General features: G+C 35.1%; 1 pseudogene; it reads left to right on the forward strand.

Annotated features, from left to right (window-relative positions):
* Positions 1 to 992: 992 nt before the first annotated feature.
* Positions 993 to 1,126, forward strand: LOC126933327 (uncharacterized; annotated as a pseudogene).
* The last annotated feature ends 24,836 nt before the right edge of the window (positions 1,127 to 25,962 follow it).

Genomic DNA, 25,962 nt, shown 5'->3' on the forward strand with positions numbered 1-25,962 from the left:
AATGAAAGTTATCAGTAGAACTCTGTCCTAGTCTTTTAGTATCCGAGGATCACTATTCTTTTTATAATAATTTCTAACGATTGGGGATCTTCAAAAACAAAAGTACCTATCTTTTGAAGTCAGGTCTTGAGATGACAGGCCAAAGTGCTGTGTAAGGAACTACTGCTTTGGGGAAATTTGAATCCAACTGACTGGGAATTATAATCTTTAGGACAGAATGTAGAATTGCACTCACACAAAGACCAGAAAAGAGAAAAACTTTAGCCCAAAACAGACAAAGGATAAAGGCGAGAAAGCATTCTCACCATAAAGGTTAGATGGAAAAAAAATTTGACAAAACCAAGTGAAGGGCCGTGTGTGGTAGCTCACACCTGTAATCCCAGGACTTTGGGAGGCTGGGGAGGATCACGAGGTCAGGAATTCAAGACCAGCCTGGCCAATATGGTGAAACCCTGTCTCTACTAAAAATACAAAACAGTTAGCTGAGTGTGGTGGCACATGCCTGTAGTCCCAGCTACTCAGAAGGCTGAGGCAGAAGAATCATTTGAACCCGGGAGGTGGAGGTTGCAGTGAGCTGAGATCGCTCCACTGCACTCCAGCCTGGGCCACAGAGCTAGACTCTGTCTCAAAAACAAAAACAAAAAACATTAAAATATGGAGCAGTGATTTCCGTAATGCAAGGGTTGCCCCCAGAAAATTTGTTTCAGGAGATCTTTCCCACCATCCATCTATACTAAATGATTGGCATCATAAAATTTTGTCCTTCACTAAACCTCAAACATGAATTCCTAAAGAATTGGATTATGTGCCCAATCACAGTGGTTATCCTGGATACTCAAACAGAAAAAGAAGCAGATTAGAGACTTGTCAACTCAACATTTCAGCAAAGAGTAAAGAAGAAGATGAAGAAAAGAAAAGAAAATACTGGTTTTTCCAACTACATCCAGGAGAAAGCTGTGCTTTCAATTCTGTGCATAGAAAAATTCCATCCTATCACTTCTCGGCCTTTTGGCTAAGATCAAGTGTAGAAAGATTGCATCCAAGAGATATTCAGAGTTGGTACAGGGACTGCCCTGGACAGCAGGACAGCTAATACCCCCATATCATAAGCTCCTCTTATTCCACACAGCCCCATACTCCACAGCCACAGATTTTTGTGGGTTGAAAAGCCCAAGGCAAGACTTCTAAAATTAAGATTGGTTTTCCCCCACAAGGCAAGAAGAATTCTTATTTGGCCTGAGGAAATACACTTTCTGACACCTCTACAAGCAATATAAACACAGATGAGAGTCACCAGATATTTATGTTAAATTCAGACCTCAAAATATAGGCAACAAAATTAACAAAACTAAATCATTAGAAAACAGTTAATTAGGGATAAACTAATTTAATATAATAATTACAGTTGTAAAGATAAGAAAGAATAATGTATTTTGAAAAATATACAATTTTAAAACCTCAATATTCTTAATATATGTGAAAACATATGTTATTATGTATATATACCTATGTTGAAAACAGAATAGACACAACTGAAGATAGTAAGCTAGAAGACTGAGAAAGAAAAATTTCCCAGAAACCACAGAAATAAATGAATTTAAAAAGTGTATGTAGGATTATGTGTGTGTGCATGTGTGTGTATATATATTTATATAGAGATATATAATATATATAAATTATATATAATGTGTATGTGTGTATATAAAAATATGAATATATACTATATATTTTATTTAATATTTAATTTAAATATATAAAATATATAAATATAAATATATACACACACACGCACACACACATACATACACTCTCTTTATATGTATGACAACATGTATATATGCATACACAGCCTGGAACCCCTGCAAGGTGGCTACTGTTATTCTGGATGTTATTTTCCTTTCTCAGTCTTCTAGTTTACTACATTCAACTGTGTCTACTCTGTTTTCAACACAGTTACACATATATAATATATGTTTTCACATATATTAAGGCTATTGAGTGTGTTTTTTAATGTGATTATTTTCCAAAATATATCATTCTTTCTTATCTTTATAACTATAATTATCCAGAATAATAATAGCCTTCTGGCAGGGGTTCCAGTCTCCAACCAAAACAGAGACAAGTAAGTGGAATAAATAATCAAACAATCAAATGAATGAGTCTAAAGTTTGAAATGAACAGCTGAGACCTGAACAAAGTGAATAAAAACAGATTCAAACTCAGGTATATGTTAGTGACATTTAAGAACTGAATAGGTAAGATAGAATTGTTAATATTTTCAAATAACAAAGTATGTCACATGCCAAAAAAAAAAACAAATCAAAGAGACATCAAACTTCAGCTTGAGCAGAAAAATATTTAAAGGCAATCAAGCAAAGCCTGCAAAGTGCTGAGGGAAAAGTGATGTTAAATTGAGAATTTTGTAGCTAATCAAATGAGCATTCAGTTATGAGGACAAAATAAAATTTATTTTGGATATGCAAGAGCTCAATCTATTAGGGATAAATTCTTTCTGAAAAAAATATAGCTTGCTCTAGCAAAGTTAATATAATACAAACTAAATATGAGAAAAAAAGGGGAGGCCGGGCGTGGTGGTTCACGCTTGTAATCCCAGCACTTTGGGAGGCCAAGGAGGACAGATCACCTGAGCTCAGGAATTTGAGAGCAGCCTGGCCGAAATGGTGAAAGCCCATCTCTACTAAAAATACAAAAATTAGTGGGGCATGGTGGTGGGCACTTGTAATCCCAGCTACTTGGGAAGCTGAAGCAGAGAATCACTTGAACCCAGGAGGCGGAGGTTGCAGTGAGCCAAGATTGCACCACTGCACTTCGGCCTGGGCGACAAGAGTGAAACTCTGTCTCAAAAAAAAAAAAGAAAGAAAGAAAGAAAGAAAACAAGTTGAGATAGAGTCTGTGATAATATCAATTAAAATTATGCATAATTCTAAATTTATACGTAAGGTAATAGCAGCTAGAATATTTTATTTCAGAAAGTAGAGGATAGGGAAAGAGAAATAATGCTAATTAAAAGCTGGATCAATTCAACAAAGCTTAGGAAAATAAAACCAATCAAAATGCAATAGAGGCAGTCAATATGGTAGAATTCAGTAATCATAAGGACTGTGGGTTAACACCTATTGAAATACAGAGACTTTAGGACTATCTTACAATCTGAACATACATGAAATGATTGCAAGAGATACAAATAATATAGAAAAGGCTGCAAATAAAGGGAGAGAGATATACTTGACCGATGATATTTTGAAAAAACCAAATGCAATAATATCACTACCAAAAATGTAGAAATTATAAATTAATATGTTTAGTAGACAGAGTATTATTAAAAATTAATAAAAATGAATCATTTAAGAAAATATAATGAACAGAATTATAAGGTATTAAACAGCATCATTTTGAAGCAAATAGAGAAAGAATTCCACAAGTTATTCAAAGAGAAGCTGGCAAATACGCCAACTATTTGTGGAGATTTCAACATCCTTTGGTTAGGAATAAGCAGATCAAATTTTTGGAAAAAAAAGTTATTATTTGGGGAACATGAATATCTGTTTAAACATTGTGTGTGTATATTTTATATGTGTATGAATATGTGTATGTACATATATACATATTCATGTATATACAATAATGTAAATATGCAAAAGCAAAAAGTCTAAACTGTTGTTGTTTAAATAGCCATCAGTGTTTTAAATATTAATTCCATTTAAGGAGCCAAAGAACAATCTCAAATTTTCCAAAGTAAGAATCTTTTAAAAGCTATTTGTCCCCCAGGCAAAAATGAATTTGGTAATTAACAAGAAAATAGCCAAAATTAAGTATTACTTCACATCCTGCTATACAGTAGAAAGTTGTAATAATTAGCAAATTAGTAGTTTTTAGTTGCAGCGACCCTTCATACACCTGTTCTTAGACTAATTGGGAACGAGACCATGTGACCTCTAAGTGCCTTTAACCTTAAATTAATTGTAAGTCTCTAAAACCTAGGATTAAAGTTTCAATATATTAGGAAACATTCTTTTTTTTTTTTTCTTTCTCTTCACCACAAAGGCTTTGGTAAAAACAAGTGGGAGATAATTTATCTTTCTAGGCTAAACTTTAATTTGATTATTTTAATACCAATGACACTAAATTTCACAAGATTAATAAAACACATTTGAGGCTGATTAAATAGTCACTTCTAATCATACTCACTCCTTAACTTGCTTAAAAATTATGATCTTAGAGGTACATTTCTATCTCTAATAGAAATATTAAACTGCAAGCAAGAATAATTTCTGAGCCATGGGATTCTTCTCTGAGGGCTTCTGCAAATGTTAATATTCTCTTTTGTTCAATTAACACACACACACACATTCCTAGCAAAATATTTTGGTTAAAAGTCATGTTTCTTACTCAAAAGGATATAAAAATGTCAAATGCTAATTGAAAAATAAAGTGGCTTAAATGAGATATGCAGACTGCCAATTTATGTTTTCTTTAGAAACATATAAAAGAAAGAAAAAAGCAGTAGAATTTTACAAAGGAAAAACAAAAGAAGAAAAAAGACAAAACAAAAAGACAATCCTGACAAAGAAAAACAAACAAAAGAAATATTTATATAAACTGAAAAAAGCATTAAAAAATCAGACATCTTGATTTCTGGCTCTTTGGGGATCTAGTTAATAAACAAAAGCATCAATTGGGTCTCTACCAAATTCAAGAAAATACACCAGATAACAAAGTATTTGAAGGAAAATAAGACATCTAACAAAGTAGGGAAAATTGTATGCAGGCAGAATGATATGACAAATTGAAAATCAATATAAAATCAAAACATGTGGCTAGGCGCGGTGGCTCATGCCTGTAATCCCAGCACTTTGGGAGGCCAAGGCGGGCGGATCACTTGAGGTCAGGAGATCGAGACCAGCCTGGCCAAAACGGTGAGACCCCCATCTGTACTAAAAATACAAAAAATTAGCCAGGCGTGGTGGTGTACATCTGTAATTCCAGTTATTCGGGAAGCTGAGGTGGGGGAGTTGCTTGAACCTGGGAGGTGGAGGTTGCAGTAAGCCGAAATAGTGCCACTGCACTCTAGCCTGGGTGACAGAGTGAGACTCTGTCTAAAAACAAACAAACAAACAAACACACACACACACAAAAATCAAAACATGAAACATTTTATTAAAGTGTTGGGAAGCAATCTATTTAATCATTTTATTTTTCACATAAGTGCCATGGAGTAAATTGTCACTGATTTAGAATGTTTACAATAGCCCATGGTTTACAATGCTTGTCTACAGAAATACTTAGATGAAGACCAAAGTACAAATTTCCATTGCCTTTTGCTATGCATTTGCACTTCATGGTTTTGCACACTTTCTAAGTCTCCTAAAAATCCATGGTCTAAAAGAAATAACAGCCTTCTCACATCTGACTAAACCTTGTCCATATCACTCTTAAGAATACAAATTTCAACCATTATGGAAAACAGTATGGCGATTCCTCAAGGATCTAGAACTAGATGTACCATATGACCCAGCCATCCCATTACTTGGTATATACCCAAAGGATTATAAATTATGCTGCCATAAAGACACATGCACACGTATGTTTATTGCAGCACTATTCACAATAGCAAAGACTTGGAATCAACCCAAATGTCCATCAGTGACAGATTGGATTAAGAAAATGTGGCACATATACGCCATGGAATACTATGCAGCCATAAAAAAGGATGAGTTTGTGTCCTTTGTAGGGACATTGATGCAGCTGGAAACCATCATTCTTAGCAAACTATCACAAGAACAGAAAACCAAACACCGCATGTTCTCACTCATAGGTGGGAACTGAACAATGAGATCACTTGGACTCAGGAAGGGGAACAGCACACACCGGGGCCTATCATGGGGTGGGGGGAGGGGGGAGGGATTGCATTGGGAGTTATACCTGATGTAAATGACGAGTTGATGGGTGCAGCACAGCAACATGGCACAAGTATACATATGTAACAAACCTGCACGTTATGCACATGTGCCCTACAACTTAAAGTATAATAATAATAAATAAATTAAAAAAAAGAAAAAGAAAAAAGGTTGATGAAATATAAACTTAAAAAAAAAAAAAAAGAATACAAATTTCAGGAAATAATGTGAAGTGGTGTCAGCAGGATGAGGGAATAGGAGGTCATAGACTGCACTACAATAACCAAACTGAGGCTCAGCTCCTCTTCACTTAGAAGCCAAAACTCCAGAAACAAGGGTTGGTGTGAGGAAAAGCAGGTTTATTCTGGAGCTAACAACTTAAGGAGATGGTGAACTTGCACTGCAAAGATCATCTCTCTTTTTTCTGACTGCCCAAAGGAGTTTTAAAAGGTAGGGGCTTGGGAAACTGTGCAGAAGTTAGCTAAGTGCAGGTTAGCATGTCCTGTTCCAATGATTATCTTGAGTAATGGGCCATTTGGTTTCCCGGCAGGCATCAGCTAGATTGCAGCAGGATTGAACATTAAATGCTCAGCCTTTTTCCAGGGATGGGCATTTCACAGCCTTGATTTTATGTCAAGGTTAATTCTTGGAGTTCTTAAGCAAGTGCACAGTAAAGCATTGTGAAAGAATGACTAGTTACTTTTAAGAAGGGAGTCACTGCCTCAGTTACAAATTCTCCACTGTCAATTTCTTATTCCATTTCTATGGAAAAGGGGCATCTACTCTAATCTAGTTACTTCCTGCTGAATGGGGGTGTTGATTGGGGACTTTGGAATGAGACTACTTGACCCAGTAGCGTGCAATGTTCAGGTCTCTGTTTTGTTTGTTTGTTTTTTGTTTTATTTTTGGGTCCTTAGGAGGACCCAATTCGAAGTTGGAAAGAATATAGGGCCATTTCTGAGGTGAGTGTTCCCATTAGAAGTAAATTTATAAACAGGAGTTAGTATAGTGCCTGGAATCTTAACAAATGTGGCTTTTTTTTTTTTTTTTACGTATCAGTTGGTTTTCTCACCATGGCAGAAACCTGAAATGGCCTACTATAAAATATGTTAAAAGGACTCAATTTGTGCCTGTTTCAGGAAGCCATTTACATTTATAACAGGGCAACTGACAACACCTTCTCTCAAGTTGAATGGGTTTTTGGACATATTTTGACAATGCTTTTTTTTGTCTTAGATTGTGGTCTCCAAGATGACAATCAAAAGGTTGTAGGAAGGGGAAAGTCACAATTTCGCCTGACATTTCTGTAAACAAATGGTTACATTTCTGTAACCATTTGATAGGAAATACCAAAATACTAGCAGTGGTCTAGTATTTTGAAATATTAGTCTTCTTTGAAACAGAGGATAGACAGGAGTTAACTAGAGAATATATGGTCCCCATATCAATATGAAAGTCAGTAAATTTGCTTCCCACTGTTAATTGTACCTGGGCTGCTGTATGGATATAATGACACGTTGGTTAAACATACATATTCAACAGGTTATAGGATAAGTTATGAATATTTGTGAAGGTGATTCTGACACATGCATACTGAACAAACATACACGTAACATATGAATTACGTTCACCTTGGAGTGGAGACCTAAAATTTAAAGTATTACAACTAGGTCCTATACATCAAAAGGATTTTTTCAGTACACAAAGGCACACAAATACACAATCTCTGTAAACCAGTCAGAACCAGTCCATGGTCAGTGGTATTCTTATCTTGGGAAAGTTACTGAAATCAGTCTCTTGTCCATTCAAAGTTATAGTTATGTTAGTCGAACATGGGCAGGGAGCATGGGAGGTCTGTTAGCATCTGCTGGAAGTGCAAATCATTTTAATATTATTTATCTCGAGGCCAGTGCTTGTTTAGCTGCTGGAGAAAAACAAAAACCATGTGGCAGTTAGAACGTAGTTTATTCTTCAAGTGTAGAGGGGCATGACTTGGCCCTTGCCTGACATGGATTTAGGTTCTATTTATAATTTGGTATCTTATTGCCACAAAGAATGTTTTGTCAGTTTTATGATCTGTATTTTAACTTTAATGCTGGTCAGCTGTTGTGTCTAAACCATAAAAGGGAGGAAGTATAATGAGACATGACTGACCTTTTATACCATCATGGCTGGGAACTGGGTTTTTAATTTTTTTTTTTTTTTTTTTTTTTTTGGAGCTGGGGGTTGGGGTGTCCTCTTGGCTCCTTGGTCTGTTCAGTCAGTGGAGGACTTATGATTTTTGTTGTTGCTGTTGTTTATATTCCTCCTTTTTTGGGCAAGATAGGCCAGAGACAACATCAATGGCCAAGCTTTTATTTTGTCCCATATCATTGCCAGAGTGGTGCGGCTACCTGTCCTGGGTCCATCATGTCCCTCAATGGGACTCCTGTGGCCAAAGGACTTCGAGCCAGAAGACTTATAGCCAATTAATCATTCCAGACCAGGCAGGAATGTAGGAGGGCAGGCACTCATTAGCTCTTAAAACCTTTTAGGCAACATAAGAGTTAAAAACTAAAAGCAAAACTGCAAGGTGACAAAATTGAATAATTTATAAGTTCTACATAGCGAGCTGCTGTTTAAGCATCGGTATACCCATCTTTGATTTCAAGGGTCTGAACAAATTTTATCCTTCAAAATTCACTCTTATACTCTCATGCATCCACCTCTTCTACAATAGTCCTTGGGCTTAGAGGGAGGGTGCTTGACATTATATAGCTTTAGTAGCAGTGCATAGGCAAGCCAAAACATATTGACTCAGTAGGATTGCACAATTTTCAAATTTTAGAGATATTAGGCAGCGAGATATTTTTTGTTATTGTAGTACCCAATTTCTGTAAGCTGTAAATAGCTCAAAAGGAAAACAAACAAACAAACAAAAAAAAATGTTTTCTTGACTTTGGAAAACAAAATATAGAGAATTAGCAATGTTTTAAACAAAAAAGTCATAAGCTGTTTTCAAGTCTTGATAATGACAGAAAAGGAAGCTCACAGGTAGTGAAACCTTCAAATTATTTAGCGATATAGATTGGCTGTGTCCCCACCCAAATCTCATCTTAAATTGTAGTTCCCATAATCCCCACGTGTCATGAGAGGGAGGTGGTGGGAGGCAACTTAATCATGAGGGTTGTTACCCTCATGCTGTTCTCATAATAGTGAGTTATCACATGATCTGATGATTTTATAAGGGGCTTTTCCCCCTTTGCATTGCAATTCTCCTTCCTTCCACCATGTGAAGAAGAACATCTTTCCTCCCTCTTCTGCCATGATTGTGTTTCCTGAGGACTCTCCAGCCATGCTGGACTGTGAGTCAATTAAACCTCTTTCCTTTACAAATTACCTAGTTTTGAGTTATCTTTAGTAGCAGCATGAGAATGGACTAATACATTTAGCATCAAGGATCTAGAAGCAAAATTATTAAATGAGTCTTAGTGTCTTTGTATTAGGGCCTGTCCACATGTTTCATGAAAGCAGTTAAATATTTTAATTGTCACCTTCTCCCAGGTCTAAAGTCCAGCCTTTGGTTAACCTAAGTTTGGTGTCAGATACTTGCATCAACATTTAAGATTTAGCAGCAGTTCATGGATATGTATATCCAGGAATCAAAACCTTGTAACTTAACAGCACAGGGATTAGTTAATAGCACCTAGGACCTTTTCAAGGAGCTTGAGGTGGTGATATTGGAGTTTATGACCTGATTTAATAGTTACAAAAAGATTCTACAACCTTGTAGTCATTCATTTTATAGCTTTGTTAAGTCCCCAGCAATAAGTTTAGGTCAGACACTTAGGATTTTGATTTCAAGAATATTTATTAAAGATGTTAAAAGGCTCAAAACATTTCACCAAAACAAAAAATATTTGTTTATTTAACCAAGATTGATAATTAAAAGACTTTAAAATCAATATACAAAGTTATATGAAAATAAATACCTTAAACCTTTTAAATTTTAGTTTTCCTAAAGAATCAGAAACCTTCAAATATAATATAGAAATTATTTTGCTATTAATAAAATGTAAAATCTTTGTTTTTTAAGCCAAGTACCACAAAGGCAAAGACAACTTTCTGCAGTGTAATTGCTTCTCCTTATGGGAAGCCCATTTAGGTAACCCAAAAGTCAAACCTGTTGAAAAGAGCATACGAATGTAATCAGACACAGGAAGAGTCTGTTCAAGGTTATGAGTATAGCAGGGGAATACATGACTCTTAGTAACAGCATGAGAAGTTCCTGATTACATTGAAAAATTTAGACTTATCAAGAAAAATCAAGAGTACAGATAAAGTTATACTGGAGGTAAACATTGCTTTTTTAGACCTTTAAGATAAAACATCTTAGTATTAGGTCACAATAACAGTTGGAACTAGAGGAAAAAAATTTCAGGAGTGATGAAAAAACTGAAGGAGAGAGTTGTCATCTCAAGCCCTCTCAAGGGGGGGAAAAGCTGAAAGCAACAAGACACAACAAATGTTGAGCCTCTGAGATATGAATCTAAGAAGTTTTTAAAAGAAATTGGTTAAAAATAAAAAATCAAAACCTCTTGTAATTTCTCTAAAAGCAAAGCAATACCTTAAGTAACCCTTGTTTTGATGTAGGCTAACCTTTAGAAAGACTATTATAATGGTTTCCTTTTTAATTATAACCAACTTATTTAATTATTTACAACATTCCTTTTATAAATGCTGTTTCTTGTACCTTATAACCAGTTACGCAGACCATTTATAACTTTTTTTTACTTTCTTACTTGTCTTACATTACACCTTTTTAAAAATAACCAGTCATTTTACTTTAAGACAAAAATTTACCACACAAGATCTTTTTTAGATAAAATTATTATTTTTAACAATTTTACTTACCAAAAATATTTTCATATTCATAACTCTTCTCACATCTCTTTTACTTCCTATTTTATTTTTACTTTTTTAACTTTTGAATAACTTCTAAATTATATAAAATTATTTTTCTCAAGAACACAACTTATAGAATTATATAAGAATTATATATTAACTAGAATTCTTATTCTTAGTAACCTTAAATTTTAGTGAAAACCTAGGAAGCAAGAAATCCTGAACTGTCCATCAGATGTGAACATTTTATAGATGAAACCACTCCACAATTTTAGAAATATATTTTCCTACATTATAACCCTTTCTTAGAAATGACACAAATATTCAATAAGCATCCAAAATAATTTTAAGATTTTAAAATTACATAAAAAGTTTACCTGGAAGCATTTATCCTATTTTTATGCACTTAATTTTTTTTATTGTTAACAGTTTATCTAGATGACTTATGAAAAATGAAGATATTAGACAAAACTAGTTGTCACTTAAAGTTATTTCTCTCTTATTCATTTATAAAGTTTGTGAACATCAGGTGTTCACCTGAGTAAGAACCTTAAACACAAGGGCATTTTGCCAATAATTCAGAAGCCTCAGCTGCTTTTATTGAACCTGAAATATTTAGCAAAGGTAGATATAAAGTAATTGGTGTGAGAAAACACTTTAAATAGTCCATTTTCAAGGCATGATAAATGTAAGTACGTGCAGCCAGCCTGTGGATGTAACAAACCACACAGCTCGTGCACCTAGAAGGTCAATAAGCAAACATAATGTAGAGGAGAGGTCAGCCCATAAAAGGGAAGAAAGTTTTGTTATTGGGAAATCAAAACTTAAGTGGGGAAGGGCGGCTGGGGTATAACCTTATGAGGGGGATAATGAAACTTAGGCAACATCCCGGAAGATTGTAACCCCATAGTACTTGACTAGTGAGGAACTGGGGGAGGGACTTACTACATTCTAGGGCATAAACTACTTGCTGTAACTGCCCCAGGTGTCCCTGCCTACCAGATGGCCAATCTTGCAAGACTGCCGTTAAAAGTCTCGTTTCTGCTGTTCTTCATGTCTCCAAGGGTTTGATCAGGTGAATGTGTGTTTCTCACAATTGGTATATCCAGACAAAAATGAATGCCAACAATTTGGAAGATATTTCTATTTTTATTACATTAGTGATTTCAAAACCATTTTTTATTTACCAAAAGTTACTAAATGTATATGAACTTGAAAAACATTTTGACTGACTTAATTTATGAATACTCATTTATTTATAATCCGGTTTGGTATATGTTAGACCAACACATATATTCACATACATGAGCACATATAAATATGTATACACACATACAAACCAAGATCCAGTAGCTTTTACCTCAGAGCTCTAGCCATCAGAGTGTATCATAAACTCACTGGCCTATAAAAGATTGCTGTATCCAAAATTTTTTCATTAACAAAATTGGGGCCGGGCACGGTGCTCACACCTGTAATCCCAGCACTTTGGGAGGCTGAGGCAGGCGGATCATGAGGTCAGGAGATTGAGACCATCCTGGCTAGCATGGTGAAACCCTGTCTCTACTAAAAATACAAAAAAATTAGCCGGGCGTGGTGGCGGGCACCTGTAGTCCCAGCTACTTGGGAGGCTGAGACAGGAGAATGGCATGAACCCAGGAGACAGAGCAGGCAGTGAGCTGAGATCGCACCACTGCAAGCCAGCCTGGGTGACAGAGCGAGACTCTGTCTCAAAAAAAAGAAAAAAAATTGGAACCTGTCCACATGGCTAAACTTTGTCTCAATAGGTAATTGCATGAAAGCTGATGACCAAAATTTTTGGTAAAGCACTTTAGACACCAGTTTAATTTTCGAAAACTCTTTTACCCTTTTTTTTTTTAAGTTTCAAGAGTTTTCAATGTTTACATTTTAACTAGAACTGGATGAACTGTATAAGAAAAACAAAATATCCCAAGTAAGTTTGAATTAAGTGAGTTTTATCTCAATATTAGTAGCTCAATAGCTACAGATTCAAAGTAGACAGAAAAGAGAGAAATAGGGAGCTTTAGAAGCCTCTACTTAACTCTATAGTTGCTGGTTAACCGTTTGAGCCCTGAATTTTTCTTGCTGTAATTTGCCTATCAGTTTAAAATGTGCACAAAAATGGGGATAATATGTGACCAGCTGGAGTCCCAGAAAATCTGGCATGTCTTTGAACTTTCATGTTTCACCTTTTAAACAATTAAAAACCAACAAACATACAGAAACCAAAACAGAGCACTCCCAAGCTAATTCCCAAAAAAGGGAGACTGAAGAGATGTCTTCAAAAACCTTTTCTCATACCAAACAGTACCACAAATGACTCATGCTAGGTCCAAATGGCACAAGCCCAGAAGGTAGAGACTGAAGATTCCTGGTGTGTACACAAGTTTGACTTACACAATCTTGGATCCATCAACTCTCAGATACTGCTTTTCCTTGCACTGATTAAGCATTGCAATCAGTTGATACCATGAAGAGGAAAGAAGAGAGATTCCCTGAGACAAAAGCATTCTCAGCAGCTGCTGAGACCCAGAAATCCCAGCTACAAGGATGGTCTTGCTACCAAAACACCAGGGGTTCATGTAGGTTCTGCTGCTCGCTGTATAGAAAGCTAATGACTGACACAATGAGTATTGCCAAATGCCAAGCAAGAAGGCTTTAATCGGATGTTCCAGTGGAGATGGGAGCTCAGTCTCAAATCCATCTCCCTGATGTACTGAAAGTTGGGGGTTTATATAGCAAGGGAGAAATGTAACTATGTATGATAAAACAGGATCTCAGGAGGAGTAAGAAAGCAATCATGATGAATGAGGGGCCTGGCATTTCATTATCTGCATGCCTTGATCTCGTGAGTTTCAGTTCTCTGATACTTTTTGAAAGGTCTGGGAATATTTTCCTTGGGAAGGAACTCAGATAAAACAAATGTAAGTTTCAAGCCTTAAGATTGCCTGGAGAATACTGCACTGGCAGTGAGCTGCACTCTTTTTTTTCCTAATGGGGAAATGGATTAAGACCAGAGGGTCAATTTCTATGTTTATCCAAAGACAGCTGTCTACGGGACTATTGGGTTAGTTTCAGGTTTTATAACCTGAAATGATTTGGCTTTGTGTCCTCACCCAAATCAGTTTTGGCTTTTGAGCAGCGAGCAGCTAAACCTGAGTTCAGTTGCACTACCTGCCACAAAAAGTTTAACTAACAACTATCCACAGAGAAAAATGCCTTGGTGAAAGCCTCCGAAACTGGAAATAAGCCTGAGTCATCTAGGTGGCTCATAAAATGTAATAAAACCCACATGGGAATGGTAAGAGAAATGGTCTTTGACTGTGGTGCCCCTCCGCAACCCCAAGTCAGCACAGTACTACGTAGAAAGGATTCCCCAGGGATCATGCTTTCTACAGAGAAAAAATGGAAGCAGAGATTGACATTTAGATTCCCTAGCATTTTTAAACACTTTCCAGGGTGGCTAAACTACCCGGGGTCAGGTAGAAACAGAGACGGTGGAGCCCACAGCACCCAGCACACATCTTGGTGGTAGCTCTGCATACCTGCCAATAGTATCAGAGCTCATGAAACTCAGCTGGTCACTTGCAAAACTAATAAAAAGTTTTACCTGCCTGGAATCCGTAGATGGCCAACCTGAAGGACCAGCCTTGGATTGTACCTTGGGGCCTCACCCAGGAATAGAGACAACTACTACAACGAAATTTAGCAAAGAACAGGGGCTAGTTCCACAACTCCTGGGAGGTTAACAGCACTTGGCAAAAATCAGGGGTTAGATTTGCACCCCTCCCACAGAATTTAAATAGCACTCAATTCAGCCTCAAAGCTCACCCCCAAACCCTGTGAAGGCAGAGAGGTAAACCTCCACTGTGTGTTTCTGATTTGCATAGCAACTGGTCCTGTCCATTCCAATCAGCAACTGCACCTAACCTCAGGGCCCCTCCTGCAACCTTGTCCAACTGATGAACTCAAATAGCAGTACCATATGGCCATGGAATACAACGTGTGGGCTGGCCAAATTAGAGGTGATTGCAGTGCTCATCCAGCACCTCAGCATAATCGCGGAGCCCAGCCAGCTGCCCCACCTCAACTCAGACTAAAAGCAACAGCTCAGCCATTTAGAGAATCCAAAGCAAGTTCTGCTCCCCAGTGTTGTTATCCTTGACCCATCCATAATTACCAGCTAAACAGTGAAGGTTTATCCCTGACAAACACACCAGAAACCCAGAAAAGGTAGCTGTCTCTTCAAATGCAAAGACAGCAACACCAGAAGACAAGGATTACAAAGAACTAGTAAATTATGACACTTCAAAAAAAAAAAAAAAAAAAAACAAAACAAAAGCCACCAGCAAAGCCTCAACAATAATGGTCTCTTAAAAAAGGAGATCTATTAAATGATATTAAATGACAAAGAATTCACAATAATATTTTTTTTTTTTTTGAAACGGAGTCTTGCTCTTGTCGCCCAGGCTGGAGTACAATGGCATGATCATCTCAGCTCACTGCAACCTCTGCCTCCCATGTTCGAGCGATTCTCCTGCCTCAGCCTCCCGAGTAGCTGTGCTTATAGGCGCCTGCCACCACACCTGGCTAATTTTTATATTTTTGGTAGAGATTGGGTTTCACCATGTTGGTCATGCTGGTCTCAAACTCCTGACCTCGTGATCTACCCGCCTCAGCCTCCCAAAGTGCTGGGATTACAGGCCTGAGCCACCGCACCTGGCCAGAATAATCTTCTTAAAGAAATTCAATGAACTACAATTTACCCTTGAACCATGAGTTTGAACTGTGGCAATCCACTTAAATCTGGATGTTTTTCTACCTCTGCCACTCCTGACACAGCAAGACCAATCAATCCCTCCTCTTCCTCCTCCTCTGCCTAAACATGAAGATGATGAGGAAGAAGATATTTATGATGGTTTACTTCTACTTAGTGGATACTCATATATTTTCTCTTCCTTATGATTTTCTTAATAACATTTTCATTTTTCTAGCTTACTTTATTGTAAGAATACAGTATGTAATACATTTAACATACAAAAATGTGTTAATTGTTTATATTATTGGTAAAGAATGTCAATAGTAGGCTATTAGCAGTTAAGTTTTTGGGGAGTCAAAAGTTATATGTAGATTTTCGACTGCATGAGGGGTCAGCGCTCCTAACCCCTAAGCCCTGTATTATTCAAGGGTCAAATATACAACTATAATTTGTCAATTTCCAAATTAAGAAATAAAAAAATTAAAAAACCAAAAACAAAAAAACCCTATAAATTATAGACATTATATTTGTGTGAATTTTCAGTTTTTGAAACATAATTTTAATATTTACATGAAATAAAAGCAAATACCCAGTGTAAGAGAAAATAATCTTAAATTTTACCCGCTGTTAATCACTTATGAGGTAAATAAACTCTGAGTGAACACATTAGTTTATTGTTTTCTTTTCTTTTTTTATATCAAACCAGATTTTTAAACAATGAAGTTTCAATGCAGTATATTATTTCTTTCATGTTTTATAACTTTAAAAAAATTACATACATGTATAGTAAAAGCAGACAAATATATATAAGAAATACAAATGGTTAATTCAGAATAGTTAACTCTGGTAAGAGAAGGAAAAAAGATGAGAGGGATTGGAGAGGAGCTCAAGAAATACTCCAACTAATATTTTATGGCTTAAAATAATACACTAAGTAAATATGGTAAAATATTTAATTAGCAAAGTTAAATTGTGGGTAGTGGAGTCTTAACTCTATTATTCTCTATCTATGTTTCAAATAATTCATTAAAATAAAGAAAATAAGATATCCCTTCACTAATAACAAAATCCATAAAGAATCTTGGCTATACTTAGCAAGTAGTATGAAAGATAGTTTTAGACATTTGCTAGATATTAGATGATATTATAAAAGTCTGAATAAATACAAGAGACAACAACTTTCTGGATAACTTAACCCTTTAACCCTCAGTTTTCCCAATATATGTGTAAAGTCAATATATTTTCCAAATGAAATCTAATCATCATACTTGTATATTTATTCCAAAATGTCCTAAAATAAAAGATATAGATATAGATATAGATAATGAATAATTCTAACATATTTATTACATACATATATATATATAATGAAAAGGCACAGGTACAGGAATAAAAACAATGAGCTATTGACACATGAATAGGACACAGGAACAAAGAGACTAGAAGGCAATTCCCATATAAAGCCATATGTCTATGAGAACTTCATGCATAATAAAGCTGTTACGACAAATCATTGGGTAAACTATTTTGGGTAAAGGGCCTATCAAATAGGAAAAACTAAACTTGGATTATTTAATAAAATTATGTACAGGTATACAAATACATTCTAAATTGCCTGCCTCTAAATGGTAAAACACCCATTAATGCAAAGATTTGGCAAAGCTCTGGGAAAACACCCTCTTTCTCTCCTCAGAGGAGATTAATTGCTATAGACATTCCAAAACCTAATCCAATAGAACTATTGAAAGGAAATATTTATGTGTTTTATTACTCAGTAGAAACACTCCCAGGTACATTGCCCACTTTCATACAGATCAATATGGAAAAATGAATGAATAAATGCTTAAAGTAGCTGTTTCTGTTTATTTCTCTGGGAATGAAAATGTAACATGTGGGATCCACATAATGGAATTACTATTCAATACTCAGAAGCAATTAACTACTTTTATATAAAGCAACACTGATAGATCTTAAAAAATACAATTTTGAGGAAAAATGTAAGAAACTGCATAAGATATTATTTTATAGAAATATTTTAAGGAAATAAATACATATATAAGAAAATACAGTTGTAGCTAAAGTATTTGTCACATGTAGAGTGTAGAATAATAGACACTGGAGACTTGAAAGAGTGGGAGGAAGGTGAGGAATGACTCAGAAATTACTCAGTGGGTACAATGTGTGTTATCCAGATGATGGTTATATTAAAAGCCCAGACTTCACCACTACTCAATATATCATGTATCTAAACTTCCCTTGCACCTCTTAAATTTATACAGATAAAAAAGTATATCTGTTATATACATATACATATATTTATGTGTTTGTTTATTTCTACAAATGTAAATAACTTAAACCCTAGAACAACTTAAGATACAGACATTGTTACATTTGTAGAAGAACTGGTGTAGACTATAAGTAACAAGAATAGTCACGAACACAGCTAGGATAATTGAAGCTAGTATTCAAACCTTGTCTGTCTGACCCCAGAATTCACAAGCTTAAACAACTGTGTGTGCTTCTTTGCATATATCAACTATTTTAGTGTTTACCTCAGAGAGAAAGAAGCATACATGGGGATGGATAATAATATGAAACCAGTTAGCATCTTGGATGTACTGATGAGAATGTTGTGCAATTAACTTGACTCTGTGAACCTGAAAAGCAAAAGAGGACCAGAAAAAAGAGAAGGTCAGGCATGGTGGCCCACACCTGTATTCCAAGCACTTTGGGAGCCTGAGAAAAGTGCATCACTTGAGCCCAGGAGTTTAAGACCAGCCTGGGTCTCTTTAAAAAACAAAAACTAAAACAAAAAAACGTAAATAAACTCCTGAGAAACTAAAGAGTCTAAGTGATCAGCATAAATACTGTCAAAGAAAAGACCAGAATACAAAAAAATTCAAATTTTAGGGATGAATATGTTTAAACTTCAGTGACCATCTATTACTTGTGTTTTACTATGCAGTATATCTGAGATATTAAGCAATATCATATATACTGATATATTTTTATTAATAAAAACCAGTATATCTTAGATATTGCTTAATATCTAAGATATTTTTATTAATAAAAATATAATTATTAATGCTCATTAGTACATTTCTATGTGATCTTGGATAACACTTAACATATTTTTGTCTAAATGTTTTGTTACTAAAATGTACTATTCCTTAAGAGTTTTTAGTTGTAATATAAACCCCAGTGGAATATTTGAAATTCTAAAATAGATTTAGTAAAGAGATTTTTCAACAATCATTTCGTGATATTGAATGCTTAATTTAACTGTTTTTTTTTTTTTGGTTGCTCTTTTCCCTTTTTCCCCCCAACCCCCACAAATGTGCTAAGGTTTAGGAGTGAAGTATCCAGAGTTGTGAAGGAGAGATTAAGGGGAACTATATAGACAGATAAATAAGCTAATGAAAACTGGCTGCAGATCAATGGGAGGACAAATTTCCTCATTATATCTAATTCATGTTGTTTAAAATAATATTGAGCCAGGCGCAGTGGTGCACACCTGTAATCTCATCACTGGGGAAGCTGAGGCAGAATTTCAAGGCTTTAGTGCACTATGATTGCACTGGTGAATAGCAATTGCATCCCAGTCTGGGAAGCATTGTGAGACTCTGTATCTAAAACAAACAAACAAAAAAACCCAAAGAATTATTATTTTGCTCTTTTATAACATGTGTCCATATCATTAACTCTAAATAATTCTGATGTGCTAATATCTGCTTAAAGTCATCTAATCATGGAATTTGCAGCTATGAATTCTGTCACACGAATAGAGAACAGTGGTAAATAATGACAATAAATTAAAAGCTACTCCTTCTGAGAAAAGAGTTTTAAAAAATACATTCAAAAGAAATGAATAAAAATATATAACATAAAATTTTAATTAAACTATTTAGCCTGTAAGAACATTTAATGACCCAGCTTGCATAATGTTTCCAATTTTACTTTTGCTTTGCTAGAGTTTGTGTGTTTCTGCAGGTTTAAAATGCAAATGTACTAAATGTGCACTTTAAAACAACTCTAGCTTTCCTATGTCTTGAAACTCTATGCCATATTTTTATATTGAAATCACCAAGTTATAAGCTTTTTCTAAAAAAAAAAAATCCTAAATATGACCTCCTTTAGGAGTAGTCAGTAGCTCTTTGGCAGTATCAGATGCCTAAGGGAAATGATTTTCCCTTTGAAAGACTACATAGAGACTAATGCCTGCCATTTCATAGCTCATTATCTTGTAATTGTCCCCTCTAAAGGCATGAAATTTCCAGAGGTTCATATGAATACTTTTAAAATAAGGTGCTACTCGCAGAAAACATTCATTATGGTATTTTTCTTTGAAAGGCTCTGGATTTCAAAATAAGTGTCTTGCCTTATAAAAATGAAAGCATCTGTGTTGCTGGAAATTGTTATCTTCCAATAATAGTTAAACAAAACATCATTTTTTTCAAGGGCAATAGATCCAGTTAATCTCAGAATAGCAATTTTAAAGACTTGTGTAGTGGATGAATCATTTTACATGGGTTATTTATTTATTTTTTTAAATAAAAACTTATATTTCTAAGGGGAAAAAAGCTTTATTTTAATTTTTGAAATCCTTAATAGAAACCTGCTGGTTTTGCAGCTCAAGTGGACATCACTGTCCTACCGATATGTGATGTCACCCCCGGTGGCCCAGCTATAAAATTCCTCTCTTTGTGCTGTTTCTCTTTATTTCTCAGACTGGCCGACACTTATGGAAAATAGAAAGAACCTATGTTGGAATATTGGGGGCCAGTTCCCCTGATATTAAGGAAGGTATTTTGCTTCTTCATTCATTTACATCAGTATTAAATTGTGAATTTCTATTTTATTCAACAAGTTATAATGCATGACTATAATTGTTTAATTTGATACTCAAAATATCTCACATTTGGCCAAGGGGAACTATTTAAGGACTTCCTTTATTGTCTTTCTTTTTTATTTTTTAATTAACAAATAAAAATTGTACTTATTTATGGTGTACAACATGATGTTTTGAAGTAGGTATGCATTGTGGAATGGCTAAATCAACCTAATTTACATACATTACTTGACTTTTTTGTAGAGAGGTCACTTAAAATCTATTATCTTAGCAACTCTGTTAAGTTAAATACGTTGATATTATCCACACCACCATGCCCTGCGATAGATCTCTTGAACTTATTCCTTTTGTCTAGCTGAAATTGTGTATCATTTCACCAATATTTCCCCAAACCACCACCCCAATTTCCCCAGCCACAGGTAAACACCATTTTTCTACTCAATGCTTTTATGATTTCATCTTTTTAAGATTTCACATGTAAGTGACATCATGTGGTATTTGTCTTTCTGTGCCTAGCATGTTTCATTTAACACAATGTCCTCCAGAACTATTCAGATTTTCTAATTCAACTTGTGTCAGATTTCATGATCTGCACTTCTTAAAAAATGGCTTTTATTTAAGTTGTTGACTACTGTGGTATCCTATAGTTGTTTAAAATCGTTCTTTCTTATTTTTTGATGATTGTAAGGATCTATAGTGTTATCCTCTCTTAATTCTGATATTGATATTCCTTGGGTATTGATATTGATTTTTCTCTTTCTTTCTTGATTTGTTTTACTAATGGCTTATTAATTTTACTAGTCTTTTTAAAGTGTAAACTACTGGCTTTGTTAAAATTTTCTACTGTTTTCCCATTTCCTATTTCACTGATTTCTGTCCTTCATTATTGTCTTCTTTTACTTATTTTGGGTTTATTTGTGCATCTTTCCCTAACTACTTATGGTGCAACCTAAGTCCTATATTTAAAATATTCTTTTCCGATTATAAAGACATAAATTCCCTTTTCAGCATTGCAATTTTCACCTCCAGCTATGCTATGTTACAGGAAGTACCTTCAGGCAAAAAGTCACATACATATGATTCTTATGTAGTTCCATTCTTCCAAGAGTTGACTACTTCTGATTTTCTGCCAAATTTTGTTCATTCTTCAGTTTCTTCAAATAGTTAAGTGAGGACATTGACTGTTTTAGTCCATTAAGGCTGTTATAAAAAAAAAGATCACAAATTGATTAGCTTGTAAAAAACAAATTTATTCTCACAGTTCTGGTGTTTGGAAAGGTCAAGACATTAGCAGAATGGGTGTCTGGTAAGGGCCCACTTCCTTCACAGACAGAACATCTTGACACTGTAATCTCACACGGCTGAAGAGGCTAGCTAGTTCTCTCTCACTATTTTTATAAGGATGCTAAGCCCAATCACGAGGACTCCAAGTACCCTCAGAACCTATTCACTTCCCAAAAGGCTCCACCTCCTAACACCATTGCATCAGGGGTTAGGATTTCAACATATAAATTTGTGGGGGACATAAGCATTCAGATGATAGCAATGACACTGTAATTTATATTGTAAAAGACCTATGTTGTCTTTTCTATAGAGTATAGATTGCATTAAGGATAAATATGCAAACAAAAAGATTAGATGCCAATAGCAGTAGTTGAGGCAAGTAGTGATTGATCAAGGTAATAGCAAAATAATCTAATATAGAAAGTATTTTGACTGTAGAGCTGAAATTGTTTACTAAGTAATTGGATATCAGTTACTATAGATTTTATAGAATCAAAGATGAACCCCTAATTTTTGTTCTTTTTTAAAAATGTCAACATTTTAATGAAGTGTGATGACATAAAATATTATTCTGAACACTGTGGGATTGGAGGGAGAAGCAGAGTTTGGGGGTTTAACAGTATGTCAGTTTATATATACTACTGAGATGTCTATTAAACATTCCAGTCTTGAGTATAGGAGAATTGTTGGCACTGTGTATATAAAGTAGGTTTTATATATATATACACACACACATATATATGTACATATATAAAAAATAATAGTAATTATATATTTTTATATAATTATATCATTACATATATTTATATATGTATGTACATATTATATATAATTATTATTATTTTTAGACAGTCTTGCTCAGGCATGGTCTTGGTTCAATGCAACTTCTGCCTCTCAGGTTCAAGTGATTCCCGTGCTTCAGCCACCTGAGTAGCTGGGAATATAGGCATGTGCGACCACACCTGACTAATTTTTGTATCTTTAGTAGAGACAGGGTTTTGCCATGTTGCCTTGCCTAGGCTGGTCTTGAATTCTTGGCCTCAAGAGATCCATCCACTTCAGCCTCCCGAAGTGCTGGGGTTACTGGCATGAGCCACTACACCTGGCCTAATATGCTTTTTAACATGTAGAACTCATTGAGATCACCTGAAGATGGATGTAAATGGAGTACAGATGAAGATGAAGAAGAGTCCATCTTGATAGTTTAGGAAGAGGCGAATGATCCAGCCAATAAGACTGAAAAGGATCTGCCACTGAGGGAGGAGGAAAGTAGAAAGAGTTGCGTCCTTGACACCAAGAAAAAAATTTTTCCAAGAAGGGACTGATAAAGTTTACTAATGCTTAGAATTATATGTACAATCAACATTATATAAATTAAACATATTTGGGGAAGTATATTAAACATAAACAATAAATTTTCTTGCTGTCAGGTGGACAGAATGCACAGTAGTGCCCAAACTATTTGACCATGCAATTTTTATGCAATGAGGTTATCATACCAAAATATTCTTCCATGGAACAATCTTGTGGAAAATCCCATTTCGAGTCACAGTGAGAAGTATCAAGCTCTCTGAGTTCTAGAAATTTGGGGTCAACAAAGTTAGTATCATTTATATTTCAGTAACTCTTCTTAATTAATACTTGAAGTTTTACATATATGTAACATAAAATGTAAAATAATGATACTTTAACATCTTTCATTCTTTTTTAACTTTTTAAAACTTCTTTGGAGCTGTACAATTTAAAATACTTGAAATTAGTAGAAGAATTTCACAGTTGTCAATTTATTTGGTGCTAGAGGCCAATTCAATTAGCTAGGAACTTATTTTCAAATTGTTACCAATTGGATCAATGTAGTATGACAGCTTTCCCCTTCATTTCTGTTTCTAGGGACAAGATGTTGAAAGAAACATTCTGCAAGACTAATTACTTTTTAGAAAGATAGGACGTGTTTCCTCTTCTTTTTAAACATTACCAGGGAAAAGGGATTTATTTTTAATTTACAAAGAAGGGCCACTGATTACATTAAACAGGGACACAATGTGAACTCTTTCTATGCAAGCTGCAAGCAGAGTTCTTTGGTTCAGGTGGATTCCAGCCTAGCTTCAATTCTTTTTCTGTTTTCATTCTTTTATTTTATTTTAAGTTCAGGGGTACATGTACAGTATGTGCAGGTTTGTTACATAGTTAAACATGTGCCATGGTGATTAGCTGTACAGATCATCCCGTCACTTAGGTATTACGCCCAGTATCCATTAGGTATTCTTTCTGAATATTCTCCCCGCTCCTATCCCCCACCCTCCCACAGGCCCCAGTGTGTGTTGTTCCCCATCGTGTGTCCATGTGTCCATTATTCAGCTACCACTTATAAGGGAGAACATGCAGTATTTGATTTTCTGTTCCTATAATAGTGTGCTGAGGATACTGGCTTCCAGCAGCATTCATGTTCCTTTTTAGGAAATAACCTTATTCCTTTTTATGGCTACATAGTATTTCATGGTGTATATGTACCACATTTTCTTTATCCAGTCTATGATTGATGGGCATTTGGGTTGGTACCATGTCTTTGCTATTGTGAATGCTGCTGCAAGGAATATACATGTGCGTGTATCTTTATAATAGAATGATTTCTATTCCTTTGGGTATAGACTGAGTAATGGAATTGCTGGATCAAATGGTATTTCTGCCTCTAGGTCTTTGAGGAATCACCACTCAGTCTTCCATAATGGTTGAACTAATTTACACTCCCAAAAAGAGTGTAAAAGTGTTTTTTCTCCACAACCTCACCAGGATCTGTTGTTTTTCTGACTTTTTAGTAATAGCCATTCTGACTGGTGTGAGATGGTATTTCATGTGGTTTTGATTTGCATTTCTCTAATGACCAGTGATGCTGAGCTTTTTCTCACATATTTTTGGCCACATGTATGTCTTCTTTTGAGAAGTGTCTGTTCATGTCCTTTGCTCACTTTTTAATGGAGTTTGCTTTTTTTCTTTAACTTTGTTTAAGTTCTTTGTAGATGTGGGATATTAGACCTTTGTCAGATGGGTACATTGCAAAAATTTTATCCCATTCTGTGGGCTCTCTTTTTACTCTGATGATAGTTTCTTTTGCTGTGCAGAAGTTCTCTAATTTAATTAGATTCCATTTGTCAATTTTTGCTTTTGTTGCAATTGCTTTTGGCATCCTCATCATAAATTCTTTGCCTGTGCCTATGTCCTGAATGATATTGCCTAGATTTTCTTCTAGGATTTTTATAGTTTGGGGTTTTACATTATGTCTTTATTCCTTTTGAGTTGATTTTTGTATATGGTATAAGGAAAGGGACCAGTTTCAATCTTCTGCGTATGGCTAGCTAGTTATTGCAGCACCATTTATTAAATAGGGATTTACCCATTGCTTGTTTTTGAAAGGTTTGCTGAAGATCAGTTGATTGTAGGTGTGTGGTCTTATTTTTGGTTTCTCTATTTTGTTCCATTGGTCTATGTGTATGTTCTTGTACCAGTACCATGCTGTTTTGTAGTAGCCTTGTAGTAGAGTTTGAAGTTGGGTAGTGTGATACATTCAGCTTTGTTCTTTTTGCTTAGCATTGTCTTGGCTATTCAGGCTCTTTTTCAGTTCCATATGAATTCTAAAATAGATTTTTTTCTAATTCTGTAAAGAATGTCAATGGTAGATTAATGGAAATAGTACTGAATCTATAAATTACTTTGAGCAATCAGGCCATTTTAATGATATAGATTCTTTCTATCCATGAGAATGGAATGTTTTTCCACTTGTTTGGGTCACCTCTGATTTCTTTGAGCACTGGTTTTAGTTTTTCTTGAAGAGATCTCTCACCTCCCTGGTTAGCTGTACTCCTAGGTATTTAATTCTTTTTGTGGCAATTGAGAATGGGAGTTCATTCCTGATTTTAGCTCTCAAATTGACTGTTGTTGATGTATAGGAATGCTCATAATTTTTGCACATTGATTTTGTATCCTGAGACTTTGCTGAAGTTGCTTATCAGTTTCAGAAGCTTTTGGCATTGAGACATGGGGTTTTGTAGATATAGGATCATATAATTTGCAAACAAAGATAGTTTAACTTTCTCTCTTCCTATTAGAATACGCTTTCTTTCTTTCTCTTGCCTGATTGACCTGGCCAGAACTTTCTTTTTTTTTTTTTAATTTTTAATTTTTCTTTTTTTTTCTTTTTTGTATTATACTTTAAGTTCTAGGGTACATGTGCATAACGTGCAGGTTTGTTACAT

This window comes from Macaca thibetana, chromosome 12 (assembly GCF_024542745.1).
Source record: "Macaca thibetana thibetana isolate TM-01 chromosome 12, ASM2454274v1, whole genome shotgun sequence".
Classification (NCBI taxonomy): domain Eukaryota; kingdom Metazoa; phylum Chordata; class Mammalia; order Primates; family Cercopithecidae; genus Macaca; species Macaca thibetana.